Below are 22,005 nucleotides of genomic sequence, written 5' to 3' on the forward strand. Positions count from 1 at the left end.
AAAAAAAAACTAACACAAACAAGGATTATAACCTTTTAACAACTTCTGTGAATTTTTTTTTTTCAAAATTACGAAAATACAAATTGAATACGAAAATTGAAACACAAAATTACAATTGAAGTTATTGTATACAAAAATAATAGTAATTACAAAATTGACAATTTGAAAGTGTTTGAAGTTTATATTGTGCATTCCATTTCGAAAATCTAATTCATACCAATAATAAAATCGATTTTCATTATGTTGAAACTGAATCAATTTTTATTGCATATTAGATTCAAAAAAGGATTTCAGTAAATAAATTCAAGTGAAAAAATAATTTGCGTAAATCGTATATACCAAAATTTTGTATGCACGAATTACCAACTTTCTCCTGTAGATCACAATTTTTTTTAAAAAAAAATTATCAACTTTTGAGGGAGTAATTAACGCATATTTATTGATCTGTTATATCAGAGAAATAAATGAAAAGTTGGAGAAGATTAAGGACATTTATTACATTAAAATTTCTTTTTTTTTTTTATCTCTTTTTTCTGTTATGAACTTTTCCTTCTTTTTTGTATATATATACATAAAACTGTCATTTATTTTGTCTATAAATTGTAAATATAAAATTTAGACTAGGAAGCTAGTTATAGATACTCTAATGAGACTATATGTAAATTTTTACCTTTAATAATAGATGTTTGGATTTCAGAGTTTAGGAACCATCTATAGTAAAAGACATTTCCCTCAGCTGGACTATGGTATGGACCTTAGACGCCAATGGAAAGAAGAAGCGGAGCTAAGATTTAAAATCTTATGAGTTCTGAATTCAAGATACAACCTTAAATATTAGTAATTGAGTTTTGAATTTAATTATTACTCATATTTAGTGATTTTTAAATGAGGTTTAAAATCAAAGTTATTGATTCTGTGGAACCCATATGATTAATAATATATGTCACTTCCGCCCTTGCGGAACGATCCACAAAGGATCAGGTTTGCTTATTTTGTTTTAAGTATATAATCCTCGTTTGACCTCAGGTAGAAAAAAAATTGTGTGAGTTCTTTCCAATATGTGCGTAGTTGTATTAATTGGACACAAAAATTTAAGAAAGAACTCAAAATTTATTAAAATTTAAAATAAATCATAAGAAATATTTGTATAATTTTTATCATCTTATTTAAGATGATATGAAATTTTAAGGTTATGTTATTTTAAATAAAGAATTATAATATTTTCGGAAATAATTATTATAAAGAAATAAAGACACAATGACACATAGAGTAAATTGTAATAGATGAATTAATTTTGTAATCCAAGTATAGCAAGTTTTGTACGAAAGCAACACCCACACGTCAATTTTGCCCCGTTTTTTCTGAATTAAAGTGTTGATTTAAACATAAAATTTTATCTACAGCTTAATTCTATACATATCATTTTATTCCATCAATTTTTTGATTACCTTATTCACTTTTGAGGTGAAATAAATTAGTCTACGATTATTATCTCAAAAATTTTAATTTTTGAATAATTTAATTCACAAATCAAACGACTCAGATATAATCCCCAGATAATAGACAATTACTTATTGTTATTTTGAAATAAACTAATGACGTAAAAAATATACCGCCTTATCTTTAGAAAGTTAAATATAACCTTTTTCTATTTGTTCTTCAATGTTTTTTCTTTATTTTGGTCAACTAAAACGGTCCAACTAATTAAAATGTATAGGAAAAATTACATAAACTAACAACTCTAAGACAATAATTACAAGTAATAGCAATAGTTTTCCAAAATTACAACTATTAGCAAAAGTAGCATTATTTTACCTTTTTAATTAACTAATGCGTGACATTCACTCTCTTTTTTTCACCATACGCTTTTCACGCCGCTTTACCTTCTGTTTACCTCTTTTCACACACAAACAAAGATTCAATTCCCTCCAATATCTCCTTCGGCTATTTTTTTTTCAAGATCCGAAAATTTCTTCCTAAATCTTGATAAACCTTGTTTCCACCTTTTATGGTAAGTGATTTTTCAGTTAATGCATGTTAAATTTTTCTTATGACTTCTTCTTTTTCTTGTTCGTCATAAACTGAAACATAAAATTGTTTGTGTTTAATTTGGGATTTTTTTAGGTTTAATTTCGTGTGTTGATTTTTTTCTTGTTTACCGCTATAATGTCAAAGCATGCAAATTGTTCTATGAATTTTGATGAAATTTCATCTTTTAGCCTAGGTTTAACCCAAGATGAAAACAATAACTTGGTTTCTTGTAATAATCAGCCAAAGGGAAATCTTAACTTACACGATTTGAGATCGAAGAAGCGAAACGATCCCCAAAAGTCTGCTCAAATAATGAAACGGAAAGCAGTGATGGAATCTTTGTCCCCCAAATCTAAAAAATAAATAAAAAATAACGAAAAAGAGAAAGCCAGATGAAAAATCTCATCCAAGCCCGGTTTCATCTGATTATGAATCGTCATTTGAAGAAGAGAAAGTTGAGCAGGTATTGTTGCATTTGCAAAATTCTGTAGATTATGTACAATATGTTAATATATGTATTTTATATATGCAATTAGTAAGTTGTGTGCTTATTTTAGCTTTCAGTCAAGGTATGAAATTTGTAGTCTATATATGTGAAGATTTATATATGTTATGTTATAGATATGTAATTATGAAAATTTATGGGATTTGTTACTTATAAGTTTTAGAGTTGTATTTATTATGTATTAGATATTTAAGATATGTATTTTTGTATTTAACTCTTATGTAACATATTATATTTGATAATGTTAATATTTGTATTTATATATGTTTTCATTAGATAATTTATATTTTTGTATTTAAGTCTTTTGTAACATATTGTATTTGACAATGTTAAGATTTGTTTTTGTATATGTTTTGATTAGATAATTTGTATTTTTGTATTTAAGTCTTGTGTAACATATTGTATTTGATAATGTTAAGATTTGTATTTGTATATGTTTTCAATAGATAATTTGTATTTGTATATGTTTTCAGTAGATAATTTGTATTTGTATATGTATTTTCATTAGATAAGTCTTATATTTCTAGCAATGATGTATTCCTATAATATATATATGCTAATTTTTTGTTTTTATGTTGTAATCCAACTTTGAAAATGTATTTGTATAAATACATATTTGGCCTTTTTCATATAATTGTATTTTTATTTTTTATAGGTTTTGCGCGATAAAATATATATGGCAAGAGTATTGCCTAAATTTGCACCACATATCGATTGTCATACGGTCAATGACATTGAAGATCGTATTAAGGCAATGCTAACGAAGAATCAATTCTAGAAGTTTTATACTGATAGTATTTTTGGTATTTTTATGAAGAAAAAGAATTGTGTTGTGCAAGAGAAATTAGGGAGATGCATTATGTCACTGGAGACTACCGAAAGTTCAACAAGTGACATAGTAATTCGTGCGAAAGGCACAACTCTGCATTTTAGTCTTAGAGAATTTGTTGTAGTAACTGGTTTGAAATGTCATTCAAATAGAGATGATTTTGGGTTTGATGAAGACATTCCAAACAAATTTATTGATCAGTATTTTGATGGTTCCAGATTTATTAAGAAGAAGGAATTATTTGCTGCTGTTACTGATAAAATATGGGGGAATGAGAATGATGAAGATGCGATCAAATTTGCTAATTTATATTTTATTCATGAATTTTTGCTTTCGTCTGTTGATACTGTCATTATCCCACGCCTCCATTTTGATCTGGTCGAGAGTGATCATTATAGGGACTATCCTTGGGGATTGGTTGCATATGAAGAATTAGCAAAAAGTTTGAATAAAAAGTTAAAACCCACAGGAAAGTTTTACATGCTTCATGGAATGCCACTTGCCATCTAGATTTGGTTGTACGAGTGTTGTTCTGTTGTCCCTCATACTATTGCTTCCAAGGTGGATTTTCAAATTCCACGTCTTCTAAATTAGAAGACAAATGCTATTCGCCTACAATATGAATCATTGATGGAAAGTTTGTTTAATCATTCAAATGATAAGGTTTGTTTGCTGGAAAATATACTGTTTTATGTGATGCTCTGATTATATTGTAAATACATTAACTGTATTCATATGTGTTAATTTACAAAAAATAGTGGGTGAATGATTTGCATTACTGTCAAGATTAATTGGTTATCATGTATGTTGTAGGTTGTTTTCAAGAACATTGAGCCGACACGAAAGGAGATATCAACCTTTCAGATACCAAAGAAGGTTTTCCATAGAGGTGGAAGTCATAAAGAAGATTATGTTGATTCTGATAATGATTTTCAGGATCCTCCGCCTAAACACCAGCTTTCAATCAACAAAAAAAAATATCAGGGCGATTCGTCAAATTCACCTGTCAAGAAAAAGTTGAAGAATTAATCAAAAGGTGTAGATTAGCATACACCCAAAAGGACTCCTCCAAGTCGTGCTGTGAAGATGTCTTCTGTGAAGACACCAATTTTCAAGGCGATTCAATCAAAAGAAACAGTACCTTCAAATAGAAAAGACATTCCAGTTGAGTCGCCTGATATGTTTTTTTTCAATCGTGAAGACGAAGATGATGTTCTTTCTAAGAAAGTGTTTGAAAAGTTTCGTGATGAGGTAATTTATGCTTAAGACTTTGGTATTTTCGTTTCTTTCAAATCTGATTTCAATTCTTTGAATTCAGGTTCGCAAAGAGTTTAATGACATTCGAAATAGGTGTGATCAAATAATGAATTCAATAAATGAGATGAAGGTACAAAAATTTTAGTTTTATAAAGAATAATTGTTAAGTACAACTGATTTGTTATATACATATACAACATATGTATTTTTGTTTGAATAAATACATATTTAGTTTGTATTTATGTTTGAATAATTACAGTTGATTTTTTATATATATATATATATATATATATATATATATAACAAATACAAACATATGTATTTATGTTCGAATAACTACAAATTTAATATGTATTTAGGTTAGAGTAAATACATATTAACAATGTGTTTATATTTGGATAAATACATATTTAATCAAATGTATTTATATTTTTTCAACGACAAGAAATAAGAAAAAGACAAAGATTGTGACACGGCTCAAATGGAGGAAGGTGATAAGAATACATCACCACATCAATCAACTCCAACGATTGTGGAAGGTTTTAATAAGAATCCTGAAGGCATATTGGTAAGTAATTTTGTGTTAATTTGATGTTTTAAATATATTTTATCTATTAAATAAATATAAAACAAATTTATTATGTATTTGAATAAATACATATGCACTCAGATATACATATGTAGTTCAAAACTAATCAAATGTTATATTAATTTTGATCGTCATACGTATTTAATATTTTTTACGCCAATAAACAGGTTAAAGATTATGAATTTGTCAAGCCACAATTGGATGAAGCTGATAAGGATATTTCACCCCATAAGTCCACACCAATGTTACATCATGATTTTGATAAGAGTTCTGAAGGCACGCTGGTAATTAAATTATTTTTATTCATAGGTATATTAGTTTTTAATACTATTGAAATTTCTATTTAGATATATGAACTATACATGTAATAATTGTTTATGTTTAGGAACAGGTTATTGAAGAGATCACAGAAAAATAAAGCTTCAATTTTACGGAGTTGTATAATGTGGATAATGATGTTGTTTTGGTAATTTGTTGACTCTTATCTTTATGATGTATATTAATATAGGTGAATATTAATATTTTTAATGTTTTATCGTTTCCTTTATTAAAGGACAAAATTGATATCTTTGTGCATGAAGCAAGAGATGTCTGTGATTCAACGGTATGATGAATAAATTAATATTGTATTTTAATTTCTGAACAAATATTGATATTATTTAATATTTTTCAACATGTTGAACAGTCAAAAAAATTATTGATGAAAGTGTGGGTGAAGCACTATTTTCAGATTCACAAAACACATTTTCAGATGAGGTGCTTAGAAATATCAATCTTGATTTCATACAACAAAATTTGAGAGTCCGAGATGATTCAAAGATATGCTTAATTCCTGCATAATTTGTTTTTACTTTCTTTGTTATTGTATCAACTTTAAAAGATTTGTGTATATTTTAAACAAAACACTGAAGCGGCTGCAGAAATAATTGAAAATACATCAATGGCTGAATGTGAGAAATCAATTTTGGATGAACAAATTAATTCAGAAGTCCACACCCATGAAGCAGTTTTTGGAGAAGGAAAGTCTCAACCGGATTTATGTGATTTCCAAGTAACAATTTCTGATGAGTTGCTACCCAATCTTAACCAATATGTGAATCTGGAAAGAAGCATTATTGTTCATCCATCTGCAAATAAAAACAAACTCCTGTGAATGTTTCAAGAATTAAGAGACCATCTAAATTCAAGGAATCACCATTCACTACGAAATTTGGTTCAGCAGAAGGTTTCTGCTTTTAATTTTTTTTTCTTGTATATATCAAACTTCTTTATTTTATTTATTACTTATTTTTTCCATTTTATTATAATTTTTTTCCATTTATATTATAACTTCATACAGCTGCAAAGATTCTAAACTCCAGAGGATAACTAAAACTTCTACACATGTATATTTTAAATACAATTTGCTTTCAGCAATAATAACTGAAGCTCATTATATAAGCAATATATATATATATGTATATATATATATGTGTATGTATGTATGTATATATATATATATATATATATGTATGTATGTATATATATATGTATGTATGTATATATATATATATATATGTATGTATGTATATTCTAAATACATACAGCTGGACACATATTTGAAATCAAATATATTTATAATTAAATATCTTACCAGCTCCATCCATGGTACATGTAGCTACGAAATTTCATTATATAGTCCTCTTAGATGACTTGCATCAACAACTATGACAGCTATGCAATGCGCGAATCCTTGAATGAAGGCAGTTAGTGCAATAAATATACACAAAAACTCATTGTCCTCATTTTTTTCATTCTTATATGTGAACCAGGATATCTAGTGTTTAACACATGAATGTATGCAGGTAGTTTCCCTTATGATGCTGCTGGTTTCCCTCTTAACTCTTCAAGTGCTTGCTCCTTGGCTCGCCAACACATAATATATGTTAAATCCATACTCATGTCTTCCTTCATATCACTTCTGATTTCAGATGGACTGTATTTCCGTTTGTGGCATTTAAATTTTGGTTTGATTATACCACTAATCAACTTACTAGTAGCATACAATTTAGGATAAATATTATTTTTGATCGGATAAAACTTCTCTGACATTAAACATTCCAGATTCACCGATACCAGATGCACGAAATAAAAAAGCACAATTACCGAATCTGCACAACAACGTACAACTGCAAAAAAATACATATGCTCAAATACAATTAACCATATGAAAAAACAAATAACTAAATGTATAATACACTTACCAGGTTTTACTCGATCTTACAGATAGTGTTCAAAACTTTTCACAAATTGAATAGTCCTTCATAACTGATTTTAATACTCTTTTTGAGATATAAACTTGATCAACCTCAATATGTTTGTGATGTGGGTCGGAGATAATAACTCTACTTGTATCCATTTCAAATACATCCAAACATTCTTCCGATGGAGTAACTATTAACGCTCTTTGAGTACTTGTATTTCTCACGTTACTCGCACTGACAGACATCTTTAGACTTTCCGAATTACACAATGATGAACTTACAATTCTGCTGAAATTATCCATGTCAGAAACACTCACATATAAAGGCAAATTACTCAATTCCTTCAACTCTTTTTTCTGCATAATATATACCTTCAAACCCATGTCATTACGTATACGTATTTTCTCCGCACTATCTGTTAATTGATATTCGATTTCAATGCATTTGCACGTCAAATCAACATCAACATGAGAAACAAGTAACGTGTACAGTTGGTCATACGTAGAGTTTACGCTCAACAATATCGCATCACTCATGTACTCTTCATATTCTTGCTCATAATTCCATCTTCCTGATGTTTAACAAGAACAACAATGCTACCCATCTTCAAACTGTAGAAAACCATAAAATTGTAAAAAAATAAATTAAATATCTAATTCGTAGTATACACAACAACCAATTCACGAATACAAAACTCCAAAGCAAATTCACACAAAAATAATTTAATCGAAACTAGCTTATCAAAAATTAAAATTCAGATTAACGTTTTACAATTGCTTCTCAACTTTCACACTTTATAATAAAAACGCCAAATTTGAAATTGTAAAAAAAACGCTTCCACAATTTTACAATACCTATAATTGCAATGTTTTTTTTTTAATTTTCTTCACAATGCTAGTCGATTAGAAAAAAAAATACGTTTAACCAGTAGTTCTTTAATTTGAATATGGATTTTGGGTTTTGATTTTAGTTTTGTTTATGGAAAAAATTATTTGAATTTGAATTATTTGTTGTAATTTAACGGTGATGTAAAAAACGAGTTTTAAAAGGTAAGGGAATCTGTCAATTAATTGTGCCATAAATTATGAAACCGTTTTTTACCATTTTAAATTGAAACTGATTAACATTATATTAGGAACACAATATTCTGTTGTATATGTATTTGACTAGCAACAGTTTGCTCAAATATAAAATACATATTGCTATTTTTTGTAATTTTGAAACTGTTGCTAGAAAAGTTACAATTAAGACTCTACAGTTATTATTTATGAAATTTTCCCAAATGTATATTGCATTGTCTTTAAGGGTGAGCGTTTGATATTTGATTTGGTATTTTCAAAGGTTGGATTTAATAAATCTGTAACTGATAATTGAAAGTAGAAATCAAATATCATATTTTTAAATTTCAATTCGATAATTCGATAATTGGTAAATTAAATTTTGATTTAATATAGTATTTGATGGTACCATATTAAATTGAAATTCACTATGATTAAAACACATGCGGGGAAAGAGGAAAAGAGGGTTTTGCTTTTGCCACAAAGTAGATAAAGTCAACTAGATATTTTTCTGTATTAAATGATATATATATATATATATATATATATATATATATATATATATATATATATAGATAGATAGATAGATAGATAGATATATAGATATTTTGACATATTATACAGAACGCTTTTTCTTTCTTTGTCTATGAAATTACTAATTAATTGTGGAGTTTAAGTTGTATAAATTATCGATGTAATAAATTTAAGTGAATCTATGATTTAAGCGAATTGATGATTTAAGCTTTATGAATTCATGCTTCTATTAGTTTCATTGCTTTTTTTTTTTTTTTTTTTCAAAATAATGGTGAAATTCCTTCTCTTAGCCTTCTATCTTCATATGGTAGCCAGGTGTTGGATATTAGATTTAATACAAAATATACGCTCACGTTTGTAGCAAAATTTACATACCTGTATGCTAATAGTTTTACAGTTCTAGAGCCTATATATTAGGTGCTTTTATTGTTCATATGCTTATATATCACAATTAATTTACTTATATGATATTTTTCTCTCCGATTTAAAAATCTCACGTGTCAAGTATTTTTATAACCTACTTGCTTATATGATAGCTTTTATGTCATAACTTATTTATTTACACGATGTATGTTTGATTGTCCATCTATTCGCATGCTATCTTATAGTTTACATATTCCTTTGCCATAAATTTTTGTATCCTACATGCAGATGATAGATTATATGTCCCTAAGTTCATTGTTCCTAAGGTACACGCCTATTAGATTTACATATTTACATGTTGAAGTCCTTTATGTGGCTCACACATTTACATGACTATGTGCCCGTTGTAAGGGTGTCAAGTGGGCCGGGTCGAACCGGCCCACCTACATAAACCGGCCTGGTTTGATTCGGCCCGGTAAGCCCAAAGACTTTAGGGTACCGGATTTTTTTAATTTGGGTCCGGCTAACTCGACCCGGACCAAGACCGGTTCAGGCCCGCCGGTTAACCGCCCTGGTCCGGAATTTTTTTTTTTTTTTTGAAAATTTGGGATTTTGGGCCAAACTAGTCGTTGGCTCAACGGCTATATAGCCGTTTTTGGGTCCAAACGACTAGTTTGGGCCCATTAATTAAAAAAAATAAAATTTTACTTTTAAAATAATTTTTTAATCCCAAAAAAATTCTATAAATACAATACACCTTCAAATAATTTTTCACATAATTTTTCACTCTCTCAAATCTCATTCTCTCTCAAATCTCAATTCTCAATTCTCAAATATTCAATATATTTAATTTTCTAAAGTGCTCATTTTAAATTTTTAATTTTGCGTTTACAAGGTACAAGTGAAAGTTTCTAAATTCGCAACCTTCAGATACTTCCAAAATTTGGTATTGTCGTTCCATCTCTTACGTTTAATTTTTATTTATTGTATTAATTGTTGAATATTTAATTTTATTATATTTGTGTATTTTGAATTTTTTTAGTTTAATTTAATTTATACTATGGATAAATTAAGAAATCTCGCTACTAAAGGTGTTAAAATTTTTTGTTCCAGAAACGGTAGTGGCAGTAAAAAGCGAATTACTAGTGGTAGAGGTACTTCAAATAGTAGATATACCCGTGTGCCTTCGCCTCCGGTACCGCTTGGTACACCTTTTGAGGAAGAAATAGGTGTAGGTGCTCACGATATGGATTATGTAGAAACTCAGAAAAATTACGGTATAGAAGAAAAAATGAAGTAGATGCGGTTAATTTAGACGAAGATGATGAAAATATTGATGAGACACCCGCAGTAGGAAATGCTAACTTAAGATCTGAATCGGTTAATCTCCCTCCCCGTCCTCCCCATGCCCCAAGACCTCGTAAAATAACTAGTATTGCATGACAATTTTTTGAACGTATATCAGATATTGAGGTGCAATGCAATATTTGTCAACAAATATATACGCATAAAAACGGAGGCAAGCAAGGGGGTACGGGTACATTAATGAGACATATATTATCTTCGGTCGTCGCCAGAGGATCGCAAACAACGGATCAACATGTTGGATTGGTGGAGGAGTAATGAAACAATATCCCATGCTTTCAAGATTAGCTAGAGACATCTTGAATGTTCCAATGTCAATCGGTGCATCAGAGAGCGCCTTTAGTCAGGGACGACAGCAACTTGGAGACAACCAACACTTATTGGGAAGCAATGCAATGAATGTTATAGTTTGCCTCAGATATTGGATCAGAGCTGAAAGAAGAAACCAAGGAATAGAACCGGAGCCGAGCGACGAGCTGAAACTTGAAGAAATTATGTCTTCACGGGAGAACTCAGTAGAATCAAGTCCAATGCATGGTTTTACCCCGGTTGACTTTGACTATCCTATGCAAGTTCCCGCTAATATTAACATGAATGAGTTGGCAAAAATGATGCATAATTTGTAGATTTTTTATCCATGTAAATTATAAATTTTGGATCATTTTGCAAATCGCAATCAATAAAATTCAACATTCATTCACACCTCCTTAGTCCTTACTTTATAATTTTTTTCATTTAATGATTTAAATTGAACTTCTAGTTTAAATTTAAAACTTACTTCTAATATATTATTAATTTACTACCAAGTATTATTAATAATTTATTATATTAAGTAGCATATGTGTTGTATATATATCTTCTATAGATGTGTATATTTAATGTATACATGTGAATATGTTTTATAAATTAGTATGTAACTCTATATATATTGTAGTATATGGTTTACTGAAACTAGTACATATCTATTGAATGGTGCGTATATTTGTGTATATATCTTCTATTGACGAGTAAATTTAGCGTATACATGTGTATATGTCATATAAATAGTATATAACTAAATATATATATTGTAGTATATATATATATATACATATATATATATTGTAATATATGTTTATTTAAAGTAGTACATATATATTTAATGGTGTGTATATTTGTGTATATATCTTCTATAGATGCGTATATTTAACGTATAAATGTGTATATATTTTATGAATTAGTATATAACTATATATTTATATTGTAGTATATACATATATTGTAGTGTATGTTTTACTTAAACTAGTACATAAATATTGAATTGCGCGTATATTTATGTATATATCTTCTATAAGTGTGTATATTTAATGTATACATGTATGTATGTTTTATAAAATAGTATATAACTATATATATTGTGGTATATATGTGTATATATCTTCTATAGACGTATATATTCAATGTATACATGTGTATATGTTATATAAATTAGTATATAACTATATATATATATAGGGTATTATATAAATATATTGTGGTATATGATTTACTTAAAATAGTACATATATATTGAATGACGAGTATATTTGTGTATATATCTTCTATTGACGTGTATATTTAATGTATATATGTGTATATGTTTTGTAAATTAGTATATGACTATATATATATATATATATATATATATATATTGTAGTATATGATTTACTTAAACTAGTACATATATATTGAATGGTGCATATATTTGTGTATATATCTTCTACTAACGTGTATATTAAATGTATACATGCGTATATGTTTTATAAATTGGTATATAACTCTATATATTGTAGTATACATGTGTATATATCTTCTATAGACATATATATTTAATATATACATGTGTATATGTTATACAAATTAGTATATAACTATATATATATATATATATATATATTGTAGTATATATATATATATATATATATGTTGTAGTATATGTCTATTTAAAGTAGTACATATATATTGAATGGTGTGTATATTTGTGTATATATCTTCTATTGTCGCGTATATTTAACGTATACATGTGTATATATTTACTAAATTAGTATATAACTATATATATATATATATATATATATATATTGTAGTATATACATATATTGTAGTATATGTTTTACTTAAAATAGCACATATATATTGAATGGTGCGTATATTTGTGTATATATCTTCAATAGACGTGTATATTTAATGTATACATGTTTGTATGTTTTATAAATTAGTATATAATTATATATATTGTAGTATATATGTGCATATATCTTCTATAGACGTATATATTTAATGTATACATGTGTATATGTAATATAAATTAGTATATAACTATACATATATTGTAGTATATGTTTTACTTAAAATAGTACATATACATAGAATGACGCATATATTTGTGTGTATATCTTCTATAGGCATGTATATTTAATGTATACATGTGTATATGTTTTGTAAATTAGTATATAACTATATATATATTGTAGTATATACATAAATTGTAGTATATGGTTTACTGAAACTAGTACATATATATTGAATGGTGCGTATATTTGTGTATATATATTCTATTGAAGTGTATATTTAATGTATACATATGTATATGTTTTATAAATTAGTATATAAATCTATATATTGTAGTATACAGGTGTATATATCTTCTATAAACGTATATATTTAATGTATACATGTGTATATGTTATATAAATTAGTATATAACTATATATATATATTTTAGTATATATTTACATATATATATATGTATATATATATATATATATATATATTGTAGTACATGTCAATTTAAAGTAGTACATATATATTGAATGGTGCGTATATTTGTGTATATATCTTCTATTGACGTGTATATTTAATGTATACCAACGTATTCGTTTTATAAATTAGTATATAACTCTATAATATATATATATACTTATACATATTATAGTATTTATATGTTGTAGCATGTGTTTTATTTAAAGTAGTACGTATAGTCGTATATATTGAATAGTGCGTATATATGTGTAATTGTGTATATATTTTTTAAATTCTAATGTAGTATATACTATATATATAGTGTATATATATTGTTTAACGTATTTAAAATGTATATTGGTGGGTATAAATTGTGTGTATTAAAAAAAAAATTAATTTTTAATTTTGGACCGGGTTTGACCTGATTTTAAATCGGGTTTGACCGGGTTTAGGTGTGTTTGACCTGGTTGGGTTTAGTGGACCGGGTTAGGGTAGTTTTTGAAATTTTTACTGTTGAGCCCGAACCGGCCCACTTAACCCCAACCCGGCCCCGACCCGGCCCATAATTTGGTTAATTTTATAGGGCCGATTCCGGGTTGGCCCGGCCCGACTCATTTGACAGGCATAGCCCGTTGTGCTTAATCGCCTGTACGTTATAATTTCTCTGTGTTGATACTTTTGATTAGGGGTGTCCAGACCAAACCGTCAAATCAAATCTAACCGACAAACTAAACCAAACTGAGAAAAAAAACTGACTTATAGTTTGGTTTGATTGGTTTGACGTTAGAAAAAAAATCCGACCATTCTTGGTTTGGTTTGGTGTTGACAAAAAAAAGTCAAACAGAACACGAATCAAACCGACATAATATATATATATATATATATATATATATATATATATAAATTTTTAATATAAAAAATATAAAAGTAGATGTAGATATATATTTAGATTTGTGCCTTTAAGTTGTAATATTTGTTCATTAATTACTAATTAAATGATCCAAAACCCAATATAAACTTAAAACCTAAACTTTTCACTCTTCATCTCACTTTTTAGTTTCAAGAGATTTTTTCTCTCTTCATTTTTTCATAATTATATTTTTCATTAGCACATGAGTGAAAACATATTTGATCTAGTCTTCGATCACAATATAATTGTAAGAACTAAATATTATAAAGAAGAAATAAAAAAAACTGAAAAACCCAAAAAAACCGACTAAAACCTAAACCGAAAAACCCAAAAAAACCGACTAAAACCTAAACCGAAAAGACCAATTTTATGTTGGTTTGATTTGGTTTATAGTTTTAATAAACCGAAATGATTGGTTTATTTTTTTTAAATAAAAATCGAACCAACCCGACCTATGGACACCCTTACATTTGAGGATATGCCTAAGTAGAAATGCGTTGATTAAATTTAAGGAAAAAATACGAATATAACACTAAACTTTAATAAACGGTACACATATATTCTCCATCATACTTTAGGTATAAATATATCCTTGCTATTAATGAAAAGGTGCATATATACGGACACGTGTCACAATCTTAACCATTTGCTCTTTTTTAATTTAATTTATACCAATTTCATCCGAAAATAATCCTAATTTAACCCACAACCCAATTCAAATAATAACCCAAACCCGACTCGTCTAATAGAAGCTTTTTCTTCTTCTCCATCTCGAAAAGAAAAAAAATCTTCACACTAATCACAAGCTGTTGCCCTTCTAGTCCCAAACAATAACAATTTCAATGGTGAAGTGCTCCCAAACTATCGATTTCTTTTTATTCCTACGCTTACAATACATCAGGTAACAGCCACCCAAACAAGAGGAAGTGAGTTGGGATAACATATACTATATTCTCATTTAAAATCCTTGTTCTTTATCTCTCTCTATTTCTATGTCGAAAGGGACGCAAATGTATTTGAATTTATGCTTTGAGCTCTTATGATTATGTATTTGAGATTTCGAATGTGGAAAAGTGAATGCATCTGGCAATTGAATTTCAAGACTATTTTGGTATGAAAGAACTTACTTTTGAGCAGTGTTCAACTCTCTAAAATTTGGAAATTTATTCAAATAAACTATCAGAGAAAAATATAAGTGAAGAAAGTCGTTTTGATAATATTTTTATTGTTTGATTGCCAATTATTTTCTTAAAAAATGTTTTCTTTCATACCAAACACACCAGAAAATCAGCTTTCTGAAATGAAAGTTATTTGAGTGTGTTGATTTAGCACCAGACAATGTGGAAGAGTTAAAGTGATTTGAGAAGAAGAACGACGAAGAAGAAAAACTTTCTTTCGATTTTCTCCACCAGACAACTTATATTAAGTCAATTAGGATCAAGTAGGGTAGTGAATTAAATTAGAATTATTTTTGGATGGGGTTGGAATAAATAAAATTTTAAAAAAGCAAATAAACAGAATTGTGACACGTGTTCTGCCGTTAGTGAAAAGAGTATATATGCACATTTTCATTAACGATAAGGGTATATTTATACCTAAAATATGACAGAGGGTATATCTATATCATTTATCAAAGTCAGAGGTATATTGTACCTTTTTTCGTTAAATTTTATCCCTAGGTAGAAGCAAATAAAGACCTACCAAATAGTCCAAAAGAAGATCAAAGGACAAGAGTCATCCGTACTAGAAGAATGGGAATCTAGTTATTTTCTTTTTTAGAAATTTGACCCGCTAGGTAGTCAACAAAAAAGTTCATAGATAAAAAATTGAAAACCATTTAGGAGTATATCAAGACAATATGATGCAAAAAAGAAACAAATGATTATTCACAAGCATTGGTCCAGTTTAGGGACAGAGAACTAGCTGTTATACCTTAAATTTTTCTAGATGTTGTCCACAAGTATTGAACAGGCAGATACCAATCTAAAACAGTAGACCAAAACATGCAATCAATTAAGAAAATTTGAGCAAAATTTCAATTTAGTGAGCTCTAGTGCGATTGTACTGCCTAAAGCATAACAAAAATTCAACTTCTTTTGTTCAAATAAAACTGTCTTTAAAGTTGTAAGAACTCATCGACCTTTGTTGATAGAAAAATCATGATTTTATTCAAGTTTGAGAATTCAGGGCTTGCACAAAGAAACACCATAATGATTTATCCCTGAAGATCACATAAGCTCCAAAAGAAAATAAAAAAAAGGTCTATCAAGTGCTAAAATATTTTTTCAATATACAGATATCTAACAAGCCATTTTAAAGTGATAATGAAGATTGAATTTTTCAGTCAAGGCAAAGAAATGAGGGAAAAGTTCGAGAATACTTACAACAAAAGTAATTTTTACAAAAATATTCCACAAAATCTTAATAAAATAGGTCTTAGCATAATCTCAAACAAGTAGCATGAATCAAAGCATAAGATAGGAAACACTTATGTTGATCTATTTTTAAAGTAATACTTTTTATTAAGAAAATCGAGTCGAATCTGGAGAAAGCAGATCCATAATAGACAAAGAACTCATGCAGAAGAATAATATTAGCAAAATCATGTTAAAAGTAAGAGAAATCAAAATTCAGACAACATCAACCGTATACAATTGGATTGAAATAACTTCATCTTAAATAATTACTAAGACCAGTCACATTTCAAACTCAACAAAAATGAATGGATGTGAAGCTTATTGGAAATTCGTATAACAAAATACACACAGAACAATTAACTATACTTCAAAATCATGAACTAACTCTAACTCCAGAGTTAAACGAACCAAGAGCAAGTAAAATTTTATGACGGGCAGGGAATCAAATAAGACATAAGAATCTGAATACAATCATCAAACTATTACATAGTAGGGGTTAAAACAATGCCGAACCTAGGAGGGTCAAATTCATGACCATTCCACTAACTTTTATGATTCATAAAGAAATAGAGTAAAACATGAAACAAACAAAAACACCTATACTAAAATACACAACAATCAAAGACAATAAAAATTAAAGCCAAGCCGAAGGATCTCACCTTTATAGGAGCAGCTCGCCGGAACAACAAGCTTTGATCGGAGTTACTTCACCACCATCGACGGGTTTCAAGTTTTCTAGCTAGAAATTCAAGCTCGAGGAGTTTTATGGGGGATCTTTCTAGCTATGAAATCTTTTATTGATAGAAAACTCCCTTGCAATAATTTTTTTCCACTTGAAAACCAATCTTTGGGGTGTGAAAATCTATTTTGAACGATAAAAATAGCAACTTAAATTTCTAGGGTGAAAATTCCTTTTTGAGGACACCCAAAAATCTCTTCTTCATTCGTGGGTGAATAATGAGAAATGACGGGAGTTTATAGGAGTAGACTTAAGCTAATTTTGTATGCCCAATCGATGTGGGATTATGAATTTTCGGGGAGTTTTTAAAAAATTACTAAAGGGATAAGATTTTTGTGAGTTGGAATCATCCTAATTTATACGAATTTAACTTGAAAAATCCAATAAAATCAAATTTTGGAATAGATAATATTTGGGGAAACCACATTCTTCCATCTCGTGACAAGCACACTCACTTGTACAAAATTGAAGAGGATTTGTCAGCGGCATCATTTAAATCAAAAGAGTGTGATGTCGCATAAATTACACCTCCTAAAAAATATAAAGCAGTCGCTGAATCAAATATAGAATCCAACAATTTTGGGGTCGAACCCATAAGAAATAGGATAAAATTTGATCAATTGTTTGTGTAGGTAAATGTCAATTAAGTAACAAAAGGGATTTTTTGAAACAAAAGAGTAACAATAACAATTGTTGGTTTTTGAATTTGTAATCAATATGAGATGAGCACTAGGACTGTGATCCCCATGATTGCATAGCTCCACAAGTTGTTCATGCTAACAAACTATTCGATGTGTTGCATGAGAAATCTAATAAGATAGATTCATCTAAACGTTTTTCGACCTTGGTTAGACGAATTTCACTCATCTCCTCCCAGAATCAGAGTGTCGCACTACTAACCCTTGTTCTCGATTTCAGATTAACTATTCCTATCACGGCTCAAGTTGTTAGATGAAGATTAATAGTTTCAAATATCTATTGTTATTCTTTTTTCCTAATATATACTTCTTTCTCGAGCAATTTTAGAATACAAACAAGTTCCTAATAGATGGATTTATTAGAAAAGCAATCGTAACATAGGAAATACCAATACATGCAAGCACACCAGTTTAGAATTGCCTCACACTTAATTTATTTCGATAATTTATTATGGTTACCACAATCCTAATTGTGGAGTTACTTAAAATTGCAAGAACACAAGATGAATTCATAAATAAAAGCATTGTTATGAACTTACAATGATAATTAAACTCAAAAATCTTATTTTTATTAAAACCCTAAAAACGATGTTCATAAAATTCCATGAATATGCCTGAGAACCTTATAATATAATATCATTAAATCAAAGTAGTGTGTAACACGCAAAAATAACTTTTCTGGAGTATTTAACAAAACTAAAAATTTGGGTAGGTGGCATTGGACGATAGGAAGGTACGATCATTAGAACCTACGATCGTCCTTTGATGCTCGTGGTTTGGATTATGAATTTTCATCTTCAGATTTCCAGTGGTATGATGCTCAGTATAGCTTCGTGGTATTAAGATGCGATCGTGTGATGCGGTCATCTAGTCGTCTTCAACTTGAACTTCTGCAACCTTAAAATCTTAACCTTCATCCTACGATCTCATGGTACGATCATCATATTAAAGGATGGCCGTGACCTGTTCTTGTCTGATAATCTTACACTTAGGTTCTACAACTTTGTTCCCAAGTCTCACAACCTGAACCAGGGCTTGATCGTGATGGGTATCTCAAGTCCCACGTGGACCGAAGACCACCCCCTGCACCAAACCAAGTAAACGTAACATTCTCAATGTCAGATGAATTCCGAACATATAACAAGATAGATTCAAGGATAATTGATACTTCTATGATCAATAACCAACCATCGACCCAAACAAACAACCAACACTACCCAAGTGTACAGTAATCCAACAAAGCTTTCTAGACGCAAACCAAAATTTTATACCAATAAAGTATCGGGATATATCCCCAACTATAGCCAAAAATAATTCTGAACAGTCTAAAACATAAGAGATCAAACCATAAAGTGTAGTCTTCTGATATATAGAAGCTCACCACTTCAATGTCAACTCACGAGTAGATCTCGAATCCTAATCATTGAGCAGAAGGAGTAGAAGTATGGCCAATTCCTGCATCGCGTGGGGATACAACATCTTAAAATGGTTAGCAGTTGAAGAGCTAGCATATAACTCAGGGATATGAGATAACATAATGCCATAATCAACAGTTCAAAATTATTCGAGATTCTATGCACATCATCCAATGCATATACATATATATATATATGTATGTATATATATCACATTCCAGGATAGGGAATGAGGCTTAACATGGATTTTAAAATCTTAGTCTAAATTGTGTAGCTCAACCGTTATAACATACAAGGCACCCAGGGGATATATGGCCCCAGTGAGTGTGACCGCACTAACCAGAGGGTAAACATATGCACTATAGGGGACTTGAACCTCCTTGTATATCAAGGTGACACAAGCACCAAATCATGTAATGATATTGGGGGAGTCAAACCTCCTAATCATATAATAATAATAGGGGAACTTGAACCACCCAGTCATATAGACCCTTGCATCGGTAACTACAATTTCTAGTATTGGTATCTTGGACCTCCACTTTCAAGACTTAGCTACACAACCCTCTTTAAAGCCCGATTAAAATAATTATCACACAATCTTATTTATTGAACCAAAATACATATTTATGCATACATTGTTGGTATTGTCATGCCAACTACACTTGTAAGGTAATGTCAACATGCCGAAATAATTTCATTACTTGGGGAATTCACAACTCTCTTAGTTCAATTATGCAATAGCTTTTGAATGCACCAACCCACAAGGTTAAAATTCAATGTCATAATGACATAGTTCAAGAATAGTTAAATTCTTATATTTCTCATAACTAAAAATGATTTCACAATATTGGGTTGGGTTCATAACCACTTCAAAAGTCATAAGTTTGGAAAATCACAATCCCTTAGTTTATTCACCATAACCATGCACCCATAAGTTCAAAACCATAATTAAGACATGAGTAATGGACAATAAAACCATGGGATAATAATTAATTGACCATTCATGTAAAAACCGTTAATCATGCTAAAACTCTTATTTTTAATCACATAAATAACCATGTACTTTCATGAAATAGAGATATTAAGTTTAACGGTAGAGTCACATTCCTTAAATATTAACTTTTATGAAGAAAATTTAACTCTAGAGCCATTGGATGACCAGCTTGATAAAACCCTAGCTTGACTTGCTTGAGGGAATTTAGAGAGCCTTTTAGAGTGTTTGAGAAGTTACCTAGATTTTTTTCTGAGTGCTAATGACACCCTAAAGGGGTTATAAGATGTGGGCTTCAATTTGGGCAAGAGGGAAAATACCTAGAATGCCCTTAACTTAAAAGCTAAAAAAGTACCTCCATTGACTATGGGTCAACTATTGACTCGTAGCTACTCCTTACGACTTATCACAAGGAGTCATAGCCAAGGCAGAACCACTAAGGAACCATACACCACTGACCTTACGACTCAATGACATGACTCGTAATGGGATCGTACAACTCGTAGGTTCCAGTCATAGCCAATACAGAACCCAAATTGGAGTATACATTGGACACCCTATAATTTATACCTAATGACTCATAACAAATCCTTATGGATCTTAGTGAGCCACTCATACTCAGAGTATAATTTAGCCACAAACTTACTGATTTGAGTAATACTTATGCCAATGACCCATTAAGATACCCTACACTCATAGGATAAGCTATAGTCAAGGCAGTGTATAACACCTCGCATTTTTAGTCTAGACTTTAAACCATCATTCCTACGTGTATAATCTCTAATAAAAATAAATCTCATGTGAATATAAGTTTTATGATCATTATCCTGGTGTTAATAGTGTTTATGAGGTGAAAAATATTCATAGTCATCACTTAGAGCAAAGTTGAGCTAAGAGCCTTTGATTCGGCCTAATTTTTGTATTCGATCCTACAAGGGTAAACTTTGAATGTGTATAACTTCTTATATACGTATAATTTTTCATCTTAATACTCACCAAATGATAGATAATTGAATTAGCTTTTCGACAATACCAATTTGATAATTGAATTAGCTTTTCGACAATACCAATTTTGCCTTAATCCGATATCCGAGTAAAAAGTTATGACCATTTTTATGAGAAATAGTAAGATTCCATGATAGTCCTATGGAGCGTTGGTATCTCCCTAAAATAAGGGACACGATGTGGATCTCTCTTCCCTAGAATAAGCGACACAACACGGAGCTTATTCCCCAATTATTTCAGCTTTCTATGGGCCAAGGGGTAATTTGGTCCTTTTCTATTAACCCAATCGTCCAAAA

The sequence above is a fragment of the Capsicum annuum genome, chromosome 6 (assembly GCF_002878395.1).
Source record: "Capsicum annuum cultivar UCD-10X-F1 chromosome 6, UCD10Xv1.1, whole genome shotgun sequence".
Classification (NCBI taxonomy): domain Eukaryota; kingdom Viridiplantae; phylum Streptophyta; class Magnoliopsida; order Solanales; family Solanaceae; genus Capsicum; species Capsicum annuum.